Below are 13,869 nucleotides of genomic sequence, written 5' to 3'. Positions count from 1 at the left end.
TGAGAAATTAGCATTAGGATTTGAATATCAGTTCAATGCTTGGCAGTTGAAAAGGTATTTAAAAACACTTTATTGGAGCAGGCGACGTCACTGGCGATGACGTTAGCCGTACTGTGGATACAGGAGTTTCTAGGGAGCCTGGAACCTGCTGCTGATCAATTTAATAAAGGATATCTACTGTAAATTGCATCCTTATCAATAGGAAGATAAATATCTGCGATGTTTGGTCATTAGATATGCACGTCCGCATTCCTCTTTTGGGTAAGAATCGTTATTTTACGCGTTATCACAAAACTGATTTTTGAGATCATAGCGAGTCTGATATATAGAGAGATATGTTCACCATAGTGTTTCTGTTGATCCTTTGAATGCTTTGTTTTGTATATAAATTTAGTATTTTTTATTCTGCTATTTTTTCAATATTTGATACTCCTCTGACACCATTGTTGAACTCTCATATGTAAACATAGAATAGTTGGAAATTTAGATTAACTTTAGGTTTTTTTATGTATTGTCATTCTAAAATATTCGGAAAGCAAGCATAATAGACATATAGCTTTAAATTAAAGCAAACACTGGTGTTTCTTCACAGAAGAGCCTAAAAATAGGTTTGAAATAGTGTTGCAGGATTTTCTCTAGAACTTTGGGAGAAAGAAGATAAACTATCAAAATAGCGATGAGGCAAAATACTACTGAAATTGCATATTTGAATATTTAGTTAAGGTTAAAAGTTTGTGTGTGTGGAGGGTGTAGTAGTATTAGGGAAGGAGATATATGGAAATACATATGGTTCCGAAGGTTCCTTGTACTTTGGGTTCATTATCTCATCTCTGAAAGAATTCTAAGGGTTTCTTTCATTGTTGCCTTATTCCCCAGCTTCCTTGAAATTCCATACATTTTCTAAGACTTAAACCAATATTGTAAAAATTGATCTAGTCATACTTGTTTGAGGTGAATTGGTGCCAAACTGGAAACTTTGAAAGGGTTAGAGGGTGTGAAAATATGATTCAAAGTGAAATCACTCTAGAATGTCATTTTTGAGAAACTCCCAGCCCCGGAAGCAAGTGTTCTGAACTTGGTTTCTACATGAAGCAGGATGTAGTTTGTTTGTTTGTTTTTTTTTTTTTTGTACTTACTGAGTCAGAAAAGTGCTTTACAAATATAAATTCAGTCTGGATCACTCTTCCTTATTCCATTTTCATAATTTTCCTAATCATCCTTGCAAATGATCAGACAGATGATTTTTTTTTTTTTTTTTAATAATCAAAAGCTGTTTTCCTGCTAGAGGTTGCAGTAAGGTTTTTCAAAACTCAATTTACTAGATTTTTTTGCATTGTTAGACAGCAACGTCATAAATACTAGTTTATGATTTTACTTCAGGACTTTTAAGAACTGTTTTTTATTGTTATTTTTATTCCCCTTGTTTTTATCTTTTTTATCCTCTTTTGCATGCTTTAAAGTGGCATATAAAGTAATAATAATAAATGAAAGATGAGGTAGGGGTTTTAAGAAAATAGCTCTTTTAAACACAAATATGTTTAAATAGTGAAAAGCATCCGACTTTACACTGGTAGTCTGGTCTATAACATCCTGTGTGTAGGGGTATGTACTTGTGTGCATATGTGTATGTTTTGGGGGAGTCTGTATTTGTGGGGGCCTGTGTCTGCTTGAGTGTGTGTGTGTGTGCATATGGGAGCTTGTGTGCGTTAGTGAGCTTGCGTGTTTTGTATACTCTTCCATAAGCTTATGTGCGCTTCTTTGCATTTGCATTACCTTGCTTGCGCCCATGTGTGCATGTCTGTGCCTGCCTGTCACTGTATGTGGGAGCATGAGACTAGGCTTCATAGACAGAGCATATTAGCAAACATTACTTGGCATTGCTTGGGTTGTCTGGTCAATAACATCCTGTGTATTTATTTGTGCATGTCTGCCTCTGTGTGTGTATCTTTGCATGTGTGTGTGCGTGCCTGAGTATGTTTGCATCAGTGCTTTACAAACAAAGCATATTGTCTTTGCATATATGTAGCATCTTTCACTGTTTTAGGTGCCACCTGGTGGCCACAGACAGACATGACTGTGACCTCGACCAACTGACACAAGCCTTTTATTTCTCTCTATATATAATAGGAAAGATTATATAGTAAACTAAAGGAGTGTGAAAATTGCTTTAGGAAGCTGACTTCTGTTACCAAAGTGAATCTTCTGCAATTTGGTGCCTCTTTTTTTTTTTTCTTCTAGATGTGATTAAAAATTGATGTCTGCTGAAGTTAATACTGTTATTTATCAATCTTCTAGCACAGGTAGATGTAGACAGCACCGTAAAGAGACACATAAGAGAGAGTCCTTTTTCTGTGGCGTTTACAAATTAGTCAACACACAGACAACATAGTAAATGATGGCAGAAAAAGACCAATTGTTCACTCTGTTAAGGATATTTTCTTGCTGCCAGCCATAGAACATGAGTGACAACTTGTAAAATATCACTCGTTATTCAGGACTATTTTTGTCTTCCTCCTCCTTTGAATTCTACCTTCTTGGATTGATAAGCATGAAAGGTCCCCTATTTAGTTCATACCCAGTACCCCTTCCTTTTTATGCCAAATCACAACGCTTTGTAATCTAAATAGCCACTAATACTAGCATGGCTGTGGCCTAAACATCCAACCAACTAGGTCCATAAATCCATTCTGCATGGTATCCACCACTACTAGCCCAACCACTGCACGGACCCAGTCAACACATAGCCTACCAGAAAGACCTGAGTTTGGGAGTACCTGCGTTTCCACTAGGACTCTTTTTTTTTGTATTAAATGTTTAATACACAATGAGAGTATTACAGTGTTACAAAGCAATCATTGTTTTTCCAAGTTTCATGAATTATTTGAGTTAGTATCAACCTGATTATAACAGTTACATTATTGTAACAAATATGAGTTTATAATAAAATGTGTGACAAAAAGTGAAATATTGTATTCAGTTGTGGTGTTTGTTATTTATCCTTCTATGTCCCACCTCCGTGATAATGTCCGTCTCCCCCCCCCCCCCCCCCCACCATGAGGTGCCTATTGGGGTATCTACTTTTCAATCAGTTGGTCTTATGGATGTGTAGGTTTAGCTCAGTAGGTTTTGATACCTCAGTCTAGGTCTTTTTCCATTCAATATATGGTGTCCATGTCCTTTCGAATTTTGGGAGTGTATCATGTATTTGAGCAGTAAATTAGAGTTTAAAGTTTAGTTAGCCTGGTTTTAATGTGAGCTTTCTGAGGTGTCTCAGGTTTACTCCACCAGGCCGCAAGTTCGCAGCTCGTTGCCACTATAATGATTTGTATTAATTGGCAAGTTCTCTTGCCTAGAGTGCATATATCTATGGAGAGCAGAAATCATTTTGGGTTTCTTTCGATCTTACACCCTGTGACTTCTAAAATAAATGATAGGACCATATGCCAGTATTCTACTACTTTGGTACAATCCCACCATATATGGAAGAAGTGTCCCTCCTTCCCACATTGGCGCCAGCATTGCCTTTCTGAGCCTGGGAACATCTTGCATAGTTTATGGAGGGGGGGGGGGTGAGGTATCACCGATATAGCAGTTTATAGCCATTCTCAATGACTCCTGATGACACCAGACTTTTCCCTGTCATTTTATAGCAAAGGTCCCAGTCCGATAAATCTAATTCTATATTCGTATCCCTTTCCTATAACAGAAAGTGTCATGATTTTGAGATCACTTCACCAATCCAAGAGTTTGTATAATTTAGATAACATGGTCAAAAAAAATATCTGCTTTAGAGCAGATGACTTCAAATATAGGTTTTCTCCTTTGGAGCATTTGTGGGATTCCCCTCAGTCTTAAAAATGAGTAAAGTTAAGTATAGGCGAACCTGTCTCACTCTTCTAGCGGATATAGCTGAGATGCGTTCTCAAATGAGTGTATGGATTTCCCATCCCATAGCTGCTGTAGCCTTACTTTACCTACTCACCTCCAAAATGCTATGGTAGCATTCTCCAAACATGGGAGGAAGAGCTTATTAAATAGGAACAATGAGCGGGGCCATAGGGTCTGTTCTCCTATCAATAGTGTTCTGTGTTGTGTTCATATTGTAAGAGTGATTTGAGAGAATGGAGATAATTTTTGTGAGATAATTAGGGGGATGTCTGCTGACCAGACAAGCTCTTCCATGGGGGTGAGTCCTATAAAGTCCTGTTCCATCACCGTCCACAGCTTACGGGTGGATTTTCCATGCCAGGATATTATTGCTCGCAATTGAGATGCAGCATAGTAACGGGCCAGGTCAGGTACGCCAAGTCCCCCCTGTTATTTAGGACAGAAAAGGACTACTCTTGCTACTCTCTGTGGTTGCCATTTCCAGGTGAATTGGAATAGCTTCCTCTGCCAGTACATTAAAGTTTTGGGATATATGTTTATAGGGTGTGTCTGGAAAAGATAACAGAATCAGGGCAGAGTGTTCATCGTGATGGTATGTATCCTGCCCAACCAGGATAACTGTAGCTGTTCCCATTTGGCTGTGATACAGTAAAGGCAATGAGAATCGGACGATCAGAAGAAGCCCTTTATTTCAATGCCCGACTCTGGCCGAGTTTCGCTCATAGAGCTGCCTCAGGGGCAATTCAATTAGCAGGACTTAAAATATGCCTGCAGGGCTGCTGTCACACTGTCACAATGTCACAATATCATTAGTGTCTGCAAAACACTCTGACATTCCTTCTGCTAGTGTTGACACTAGCAGAAGGAATGTCAGAGTCAATGTCGGGCATTGAAATAAAGGGCTTCTTCTGATCGTCCGATTCTCATTGTCTTTACTGTATCACAGCCAACTGGATCGGCTTCCGATTTGCTGTTCCCATTTGTCCAGATCTGCAGTTACTTCTCTTATGAGAGGCCCATAGTTAATATCAAATGTCTTCCTCAAGTCTGATCCCAGTCTTATCCCTAGATATTTTATATTTTCACTTGGCCATTTAAGGGGTAGCTTCGATTTAATGTCCAACACCGCCTCAATCCCCAGGGTTAGATTAAAAAATTCGGACTTCTCCGAAATTTTTCCATATCTCCTTTAATAAAAGGGGGAGGGAATCGTGTTGGGTCTGTGATTGTGAATAACAGGTCATCTGCAAATAGGTTCATCTTGTATGTGTGAGCCTATGTGGGCCGCGGCGATCTTGTCGTTGGCTGTAATTTGTGCAGCAAAAGGTTCTAATGAGAGTGCAAAAAGCAGGGGGGACAACGGGCATCCCTGTCTCGTTCCCCGGCTAACCTCGAATAGCTCCGAGTACTTCCCATTGACACGAATGCTTGCTTTTGGGTATAAAGCCTTCACCCACGTTAAGTGTGGCCTCAAGCCAAACTTGTGGAGGACTTGAAATAAGTAGGCCCAGTGCACCCTATCATATGCTTTTCCTGCATCGACCATCAGTGAGACTGCTGGCATGTTCGATTTCTGTACCCACCACATAGTATTTAAGACTCTATGAACATTGTCTGCGCCCTGTCTTCCTGGAATAAATTCCGACTGATCCCCATGGATAAGAATAGGGGCCATTAAGCTTAAACGCTGTGCTAGGATTTTAGCTAATATCATGAGATATTTGGCTATCACAGTGATGCCAGCTACATTGGAGCCGGTGGTCAGGTGGCTTCCCTCTCTCAGATAGTTGAACATTGACATGAGGGCTCTAACAATTGCCTGTTTACAGGATTTATAAAATCTAGCTGTGTCTAGTCCTGGGGCTTTCCCCACTTTGAGTTCTGTAATAGCTTCTAGTACCTTTTTTTTCACTTATTTTGGCATTGAGGCATGCCCTTGCCTCCACAGGGAGGTATGGGAGAGAGAGAGATCTGCATTCCAGCTCTGTCATCCTCCCTGATGGAGTTTTCAGCAGAATACAGTTCTTCATATAACTGGACGAATCTGTTAGAGATTTGTGTACTGTCATATAGGAAATTCCCTTCTTTGTTCTTGATTTGAGAATCTGATTTTGCAAGCACTGTTTTTTGAGTCGCCTAGCCAATAGTCTGCTAGCTTTATTACCAAATTCAAGAATTTTTGTTTAGTCCTTTCTAATTGAAAAGCTGATTCTGCCATATCTAAGTCCCTCAGCTCTCGTCTTGTCTCTTCAAGAAGAGAAAGGGTGGTGCTATCTCCTGATCTTTTATGTTTGATTTCCAGTTTCCCGATGTGTCTCAGTAGCTGCACTCTTCTGGTCTTTTTCTTTTTCTTGTTTTAGATATGAGACCCTAGAAATCAATTTTCCCCTGATAACCACTTTTAGTCCCTCCCAAATCACTATAGGGCTAACTTCCCCTGTCTCATTGATAGTAAGGTAGTCTTCACTGTCTTCTAATAAGTTGTCAGTGAAGGTCTTGTTAGTGTCTAGGTTTTCATTAAGTCTCCAGTCTTCCCTGCCTACCTTCAGTTCTACCCATAGGGGAGTGTGATTGGTCCAGGTTGTTTCCAATGTCCATATCACGTATCTTGCATGCTTTTCCTTTACCTATTAGAAAGTCTATTCTGGAGAAGGATTTGTGGGGTTGTGAGAAAAGGTGTAGTCCCTTGCTGTGGGGGTTCTTAATTGCCATGCATCTACTAGGTCCCAGGTGTCTATCAGGACTTTCAAGCTACGTCTGTGCGTCTTTGAAGTACCTTGCTCCCTGCGAAATTGTCCAGGAAAGGGTAACGTGTCAGGTTAAAGTCACCCTTGACTATGATGTGTCCTTCTGCCCTGCCTGACAGTGTGGTGGATAAAGAGTCTAAATAGTTTCTTTGTTCATAATTTGGGACATAAATATTAATCAGTGTGAATAATTCACCATATATTAGTACCTATAGAATCAGAAATCTCCTGTGTATGTCTCTAATAATAGCTTTAACGTTAACTATTAAATTACTGGCAAACAGAATACCTACTCTTCCATATTTGCACTCCTTAGTTGCTGAGGAGAAATATTGTGTTGGGTATTTTCTGTATTTTCTGCATAGTGTTGTGCCTTGAGATGGATTTCTTGACAGAAAATGTTAGCGGTTTTTTGACTCGGCTTCTTTAAACTGTGATTTACACTTCCTCGCTGTGTTTAAGCCTTTCACATTTAGTGATCATATTTTTAGCCCTCACATTTTAAGGCCTACTCTCTCTCAACTTCCCTTTTCCTGGCATCCCTGGGTTACTTGGGCAATAGACCCCTGATAAATTAGGCACTGTGGTACACCCACGCCTCTTCGATTTTCGGCAATTATATACAAGTAAATAGGCACTCGTCCCTCTTCTCTGTTCCCCCCTCTCCCTCCCCATATACCAGGACTCCGTACGGAGACCTTCCTCCCTTTTTGGAGGAATGATTTTATCCAAGCAAAAGAGCCTACTCCCTGGCTCTACCGTAAAGCTTAAAACAACACCCACCCACCATATTTATAGGTCATCTCCACTGTGTGGAGACATATCTAATTTTACGTATATCTGTTATACTGGTGAAAGTAATACATAGAAACATAGAAATGACGGCAGAAGAAGACCAAACGGCCCATCCAGTCTGCCCAGCAAGTTTTGCAGTTTTATTTTTTTTTCTAATACTTATCTGTTACTCCTGGCTCTTAGCAACCCTTTGGTTCTATTTCCCTTCCACCCCCACCATCAATGTAGAGAGTGGTGTTGGAACTGCATCTAAGTGAAATATCTAGCCTAATTAGTTAGGGGTAGTAACCCCTAACTAATTAGGCTAGATATTTAGTTAGGGCTAGATAATTAGTTAGGGGTAGTAACCCCTAACTAATTAGGCTAATTAGGCCGCAATAAGCAAGCTACACCCATGCTTATTTGTTTACCCAGACTATGTAATTCAGTCCTTGTTGGTTGTTGTCTGTATATAGATCCACTTTTCTTCATTCCCCCTGTCGTTGAAGCAGAGAGTTATGCTGGAAATGCGTGAAGTATCAGTCTCTCTCCCCTGCCATTGAAGCAGAGAGCTATGCTGGATATGCATTGAAAGTGAAGTATCAGGCTTATTTGGTTTGGGGTAGTAACCGCCGTAACAAGCAAGCTACTCCCCATTTTTTTTTGTGAATGCAAATCCTCTTTTCCATATTTTCTCTTGCCATTGAAGCTTAGAGCAATGTTGAAGTCGCATTAACCATGTGTATGTTTATTGAATAAGGGTATTATCTCCAGGTAGTAGCCGTCATTCCTGCGAGCCACCCACTCTTCATTCACATCCTCTAGACTTTATGGATCCACAGTGTTTATCCCACGCCCCTTTGAAGTCCTTCACAGTTCTGGTCTTCACCACTTCCTCTGGAAGGGCATTCCAGGTATCCACCACCCTCTCCGTGAAGAAATACTTCCTGACATTGGTTCTGAGTCTTCCTCCCTGGAGCTTCAAATCGTGACCCCTGGTTCTGCTGATTTTTTTTTCTGACGGAAAAGGTTTGTCGTTGTCCTTGGATCATTAAAACCTTTCAAGTATCTGAAAATTTGTATCATATCACCTCTGATACTTCATATGTTTTACAATTATCACCAATGGCGCCGTCACCCACTCGCCACTTCCGTAGGAGGAGGGTTGTCTGGGTGTCTCTGGAGGCATTTGCTTGTCCCTGAAACTCTCTGCCATCTGGTCTGATCTTCCATGCTTTTGGGCTGTGGCTTAGTGGGATTCTCCTGGGGTTCTTCCGGCATGTAAATTCCCAGCTCTCTAAGGCAGCGGTTCTCAAACGGTGTGTCGCCAAGCACCAGCAGCCACCGGCACACATCCTCGTCTCCTGCTGCTCTTCCCTCTCTCTCCTCACCCCAGCAAGACGCAAAGAATTCTTCAACGAAAACTGCTGCCGTTTCTGCCCTTGCTGTCAGCACATTCAAGCCCGGAGAAGAATGACAGCAGTGTTTGTGGAAACGGCCAACAGCAACATGACCTTCTCTTCTTCCTGCTCCTCCCGCCCGGAAGAGGAAGTGTTGTTTACCAGGCACGCAGGAAGAAGAAAGGGCCATGTTGCTGTTGCTGCAGATGCAGAAATTGTGTGCCAAGATTTCCCAAGGCCCCACAGTGGTAAGAAGGAGGCACTCAGCTGTTTGCCTGTCCTATGATCATCGCAGCACAGAGTAGTCAGCTGAGAATGTGGCAGATGAAATTTAATGTGGATAAGTGCAAGGTGATGCATATAGGGAAAAATAACCCATGCTATAGTTACACAATGTTAGGTTCCATATTAGGAGCTACCACCCAAGAAAGAGATCTAGGCGTCATAGTCGATAACACATTGAAATCGTTGGTTCAGTGTGCTGCGGCAGTCAAAAAAAGCAAACAATGTTGGGAATTATTAGAAAGGGAATGGTGAATAAAATGGAAGATGTCATAATGCATCTGTATCTCTCCATGGTGAGACCGCACCTTGAATACTGTGTACAATTCTGGTCGCTGCATCTCAAAAAAGATATAGTTGCGATGGAGAAGGTACAGAGAAGGGTGACCAAAATGATAAAGGGGATGAACAGCTCCCCTATGAGGAAAGCCTAAAGAGGTTAGGACTGTTCAGCTTGCAGAAGAGACGGCCTGTAAATGTGTAATGGAAGAGGAACAAACATGGAATAGGGTCTCTAGATTCAAGTAATGACATAGTGTTGAGAAATAGATGGTGCGCAATGGTGTCAAAAGCAATGGAGAGGTCACTGAGGGTGAAAATTGAGTAAAGGGCCCTGGCCTTGGCCATGAAAAGGTGACTGGAGACTTTGGCAAGGGCTGTCTTTAGAGCATTTAAGGGCAGTAGAGAGAATGGCTTGAGATGTAAGAAAGTCAGGATTAAAGGTAAATGACACATTCAAGTAGTTTGGGTACGAAAAAGAGGAGGCAGGTGGCAAGATAGTTAGGACAGGTAATGTCTAGTGGAGTGTGTTTGAGGTGTGGTAGGATCAAAATATGTTTGAAGGCAGCAGGAACAGTCACAGTGGGGAAAAAACATAAGATATTCCTTGCTGAGTCACACCAAAGATCCATCAAGCTCATCATCCTGGTTTAAAAGTGCCCAGCAGATACCAAAGAGTGAATCTTATTTCTTGTTGCTCACTCCCAGGGATAAGCAATTGCCCTTTTGAACAGCACTAAGACTAGGAGCCACTGTAATAGGCCAATGCAATACTGTGTGCTCGGGCTAGCACACTATTTAACATGCAATTTGATGCGCGTTTTGGACATGCTAAAATAACTCCTGATGCAATACGGGGATTAACGTGTCCAAATGGGCATGTAGCTAATAGCACTCGTCACATGTAAATTCCATGTAGATTTGGCTATTTACCGTATTTTCCGGCGTATAAGATGACTGGGCGTATGACGACCCCCAACTTTTCCAGTTAAAATATAAAGTTTGGGATATACTTGCCATATAAGACTACCCTTCTGTGTCACTACATAACCATACTGTATGTGGTACCCAGTATACAACAACCAGCCAATGACGGCAAGGGGGGATATGATAGAGGTGTTTAAAATCATGAGAGGTCTAGAATGGGTAGATGTGAATCGGTTATTTATTCTTTCGGATAGTAGAAAGACTAGGGGGCACTCCATGAAGTTAGCATGGGGCACATTTAAAACTAATCGGAGAAAGTTCTTTTTTACTCAATGCACAATTAAACTCTGGAATTTGTTGCCAGAGGATGTGGTTAGTGCAGTTAGTATAGCTGTGTTTAAAAAAGGATTGGATAAGTTCTTGGAGGAGAAGTCCATTACCTGCTATTAAGTTCACTTAGAGAATAGCCACTGCCATTAGCAATGGTAACATGGGATAGACTTAGTTTTTGGGTACTTGCCAGGTTCTTATGGCCTGGATTGGCCACTGTTGGAAACAGGATGCTGGGCTTGATGGACCCTTGGTCTGACCCAGTATGGCATGTTCTTATGTTCTTATGTTCTTACCGGCAATTGGCTGGTTGTTGTATACAAATCCTGCTTGGATTGGTCAGCTCTCCCTGCTTGCCCAGCCCTCCCTGTCTCCAAGACTATCAGAGCGGTAACGCATCCCTCTGGCCCACCCTTGTATCCTATTACCGGTACCTCCTTCTCTGCCTCTCAGATCTCGCTCCTGAGGACTGCAGTGAAGCGGCGCAGACGTGCATGTGCGAGATCCGAGAGGCAGAGAAGGAGGTACCGGTAATAGAGATGTGAATCGGAACCGGAATCGGTTCTGATTCCGGTTCCGATTCACATTGAGGTAGATCTTTAAAAAAAGCGCGATCGCGTACTTTTGTTGGCGCACCAGGCGCAAACAAAAGTACGCTGGATTTTATAAGATACGCGCATAGCCACGCGTATCTTATAAAATCCAGCGTACTTTTGTTTGGCCGGCGCCATTTTGCAAAATGGCGCCGACCATATTGCCGTATGGCAAAATGGCGCCGGCCATACAGTAACACGATTCGAGTGCAGGAGGTCGTTCCCGGACCCCCGCTGGACTTTTGGCAAGTCTTGTGGGGGTCAGGAGGCCCCCCCAAGCTGGCCAAAAGTCCCTGGGGGTCCAGCGGGGGTCCGGGAGCGATCTCCTACGCTCGTGACGTCGGGGGATAGGAACCAAAATGGCGCCGGCGCCATTTTCTATCAACGCACCCGTGGCCCGAGAGTGGAAGATCACAACGGGACCCCCCCCACTGGACCCCAGGTAATTTAAGACATTTGGGGGGGGGGTTCGGGAGGGTGGGGGATTTATTTTAAAGGGTCGGGGTGGGGTTTAGGGATGTTTTAGTGTGCCGGTTTTCCCGCCCTCCCCCCTTCCCCCGATTTACGATTTTTGACGATAAATCGGGGGAATTCCTATTAAATATCGACTCTAAGGATTTTTGACGATTTAAAATATATCGGACGATATTGTAAATCGTCAAAAAACGATTCACATCCCTAGGGAAAAGTATGCTGATGAGTTTCAAACTTACCAGTATCTAGTAATGCTCTTAACTGGTAACTATCATGGCAAGATAAAGAAAATGTTTATTGTTCAGTTAGGTAAAAGTGCCTGTCCAGCTGGATAATATGTTTTAAAGACTTGTAATTTTACCTTGACTGTGAAGATCATACTGCTGTGGATGGAGGGAAGGGGAGGAAAAGGGGGAAGGGCAGCAACTATTCTAGTGATTTAATCATGTCATCCCTGATCCTTTTACTGCTTTTGGCAAAAAATGGATGCTTCTGAAAGCACTGTAATTCCTACATGTTTGTGTCTAAAACTTCATGTCCACTAAAAGCTGACTTTTGGGTTGTTTTTTGTTTCTTTTTAGTGGACCATGATTATTGATCTTGAGTGCGTTTTATGCTGACCTAAATTTTCACTAGCTTATAATCAGGCTGATACAGTATGGACGCGGAAGAAAGAGTGCGGTAGTGCCGGGCGCACCCTCGTTTGCTTCACGCACAGTCCGGATCACATACCGCTCGATACAGTATTTAAATGGCATGCAAATGCAAGCCGCGTCCAAAGCGCGTCCATGAAGCGCAATCCATTTTACTGTATAGAGCGCTATACAGCGCTCTATACAGTATCCTGGGTGCGCTGGTACCTGACATTTGAAATGACAGGTACCAGGAAGTGGATACGGGAGAAGGGCTGGTGCAGTTTGTTTTGTTGTCTGTGCAAATGATTGCTTCACTGCCTGACCCCCTCACCCCCCGGGACAAGACCTTTAAAGGAGCCAGGATCGCGCAAACTTTCCCCCAGCCCCTGCTCACCTGCCCTGGCCGCGTCCATGGGTGCCGGTCTCCCGTGCAGGCGCGCTGACAGCTCCGGAGCAGCCCCAGTCCTCTCTCCCCTCCTCCCGAGCGTCTTCAGCAGCAGCCCGGGTCGGATTGGGCGCTCCCCATACGAGGCTCGGCTTCCAGCAGCCCCCGCCAGCGAAGGTGCATGAACACTCACTTGTACGTGCATGAGCGCATGCCATGACCTCGGACGTCCAGCCAGGCGCTCAGGTCACGGCGTGCGTTCATGCACCTTCGCCGGCAAGGGCTGCTGGAAGCTGCCTCGCATGGGGAGCGCCCGATCCGCCCAGGGCTGCTGAAGCCGCTCGTGCCGCCGGCTGCCCCCAGGAGGAGGGGAGAGAGGACTGGGGCTGCTCCGGAGCTGTCAGCGCGCCCGCACGGGAGACCGGCACCCATGGACGCGACCAGGGCAGGTGAGCGGGGGCTGGGGGAAAGTTTGCCCGATCCTGGCTCCTCTAAAGGTCTTGTCCCGGGGGTGAGGGGGTCAGGCAGTGAAGTAATCATTTGCATGCGCTCATGCACCTTTGCTGGCGGGGGCTGCTGGAAGCCGCCTCGCATGGGGAGAGTCCGATCCGCCCCGGGCTGCTGAAGCTTCACAGGAAAGTTTGCCCGTGAAATTTCGTCTCTCTCTGCTGGGGCTTGCCTGACGCTCCACACTAACGCAGGGGTAAGGGTAGGCGGTAAGTTAGCAGGTTAAACACGCGGCAAAACTGCAGGTTAAAAAGGCGATAATCGGGGCGCACGTTACTGGATCGGAGGGAATAGCTAATCCGATCGTTTCCATATCATATACATGCCGCGGGCGGAAAGGGTTACCCGTTGATTTCAAGAAGCGGTAAGGATGGGTTAAAAGGAATAGTGAATCGCGGGTTGGACTTACGCGGCCAAATTGTGGGTACAAAGCGGGTTAGAAGCAGGGTAACCGCGGCCGCACTTTACTGTATTGGCCTGAAAGTAGGGTAGTAGAACTTTAGTTTAAAATCTTAAGTGTTTAGTCTTTTTAGAAGGATTGCCTGTGTTTTATATAATCTTGTTATTTTAAAATTGTTGCCAGCTATCATGGATGAAATTAGTTTTAAAAGATATTCTCATTTTGTTTGTATTTTTTTGTTTTGAGTG

The 13,869-nt window shown here is 43.5% G+C and overlaps 1 protein-coding gene across 3 annotated transcripts in view; it reads left to right on the top strand.

Annotated features, from left to right (window-relative positions):
* Positions 1-13,869, top strand: part of MAPK6 (mitogen-activated protein kinase 6) — a 125,486-nt gene that overhangs the window by 36,851 nt on the left and 74,766 nt on the right. The gene's annotated exons all lie outside the window — the stretch shown is intronic.

This window comes from Rhinatrema bivittatum, chromosome 13, assembly GCF_901001135.1.
Source record: "Rhinatrema bivittatum chromosome 13, aRhiBiv1.1, whole genome shotgun sequence".
In the NCBI taxonomy this organism is placed as follows: Eukaryota; Metazoa; Chordata; class Amphibia; order Gymnophiona; family Rhinatrematidae; genus Rhinatrema; species Rhinatrema bivittatum.
The sequence above is the reverse complement of the archived record's forward strand: the minus strand, read 5'-3'. Positions and strand labels throughout refer to the sequence as shown.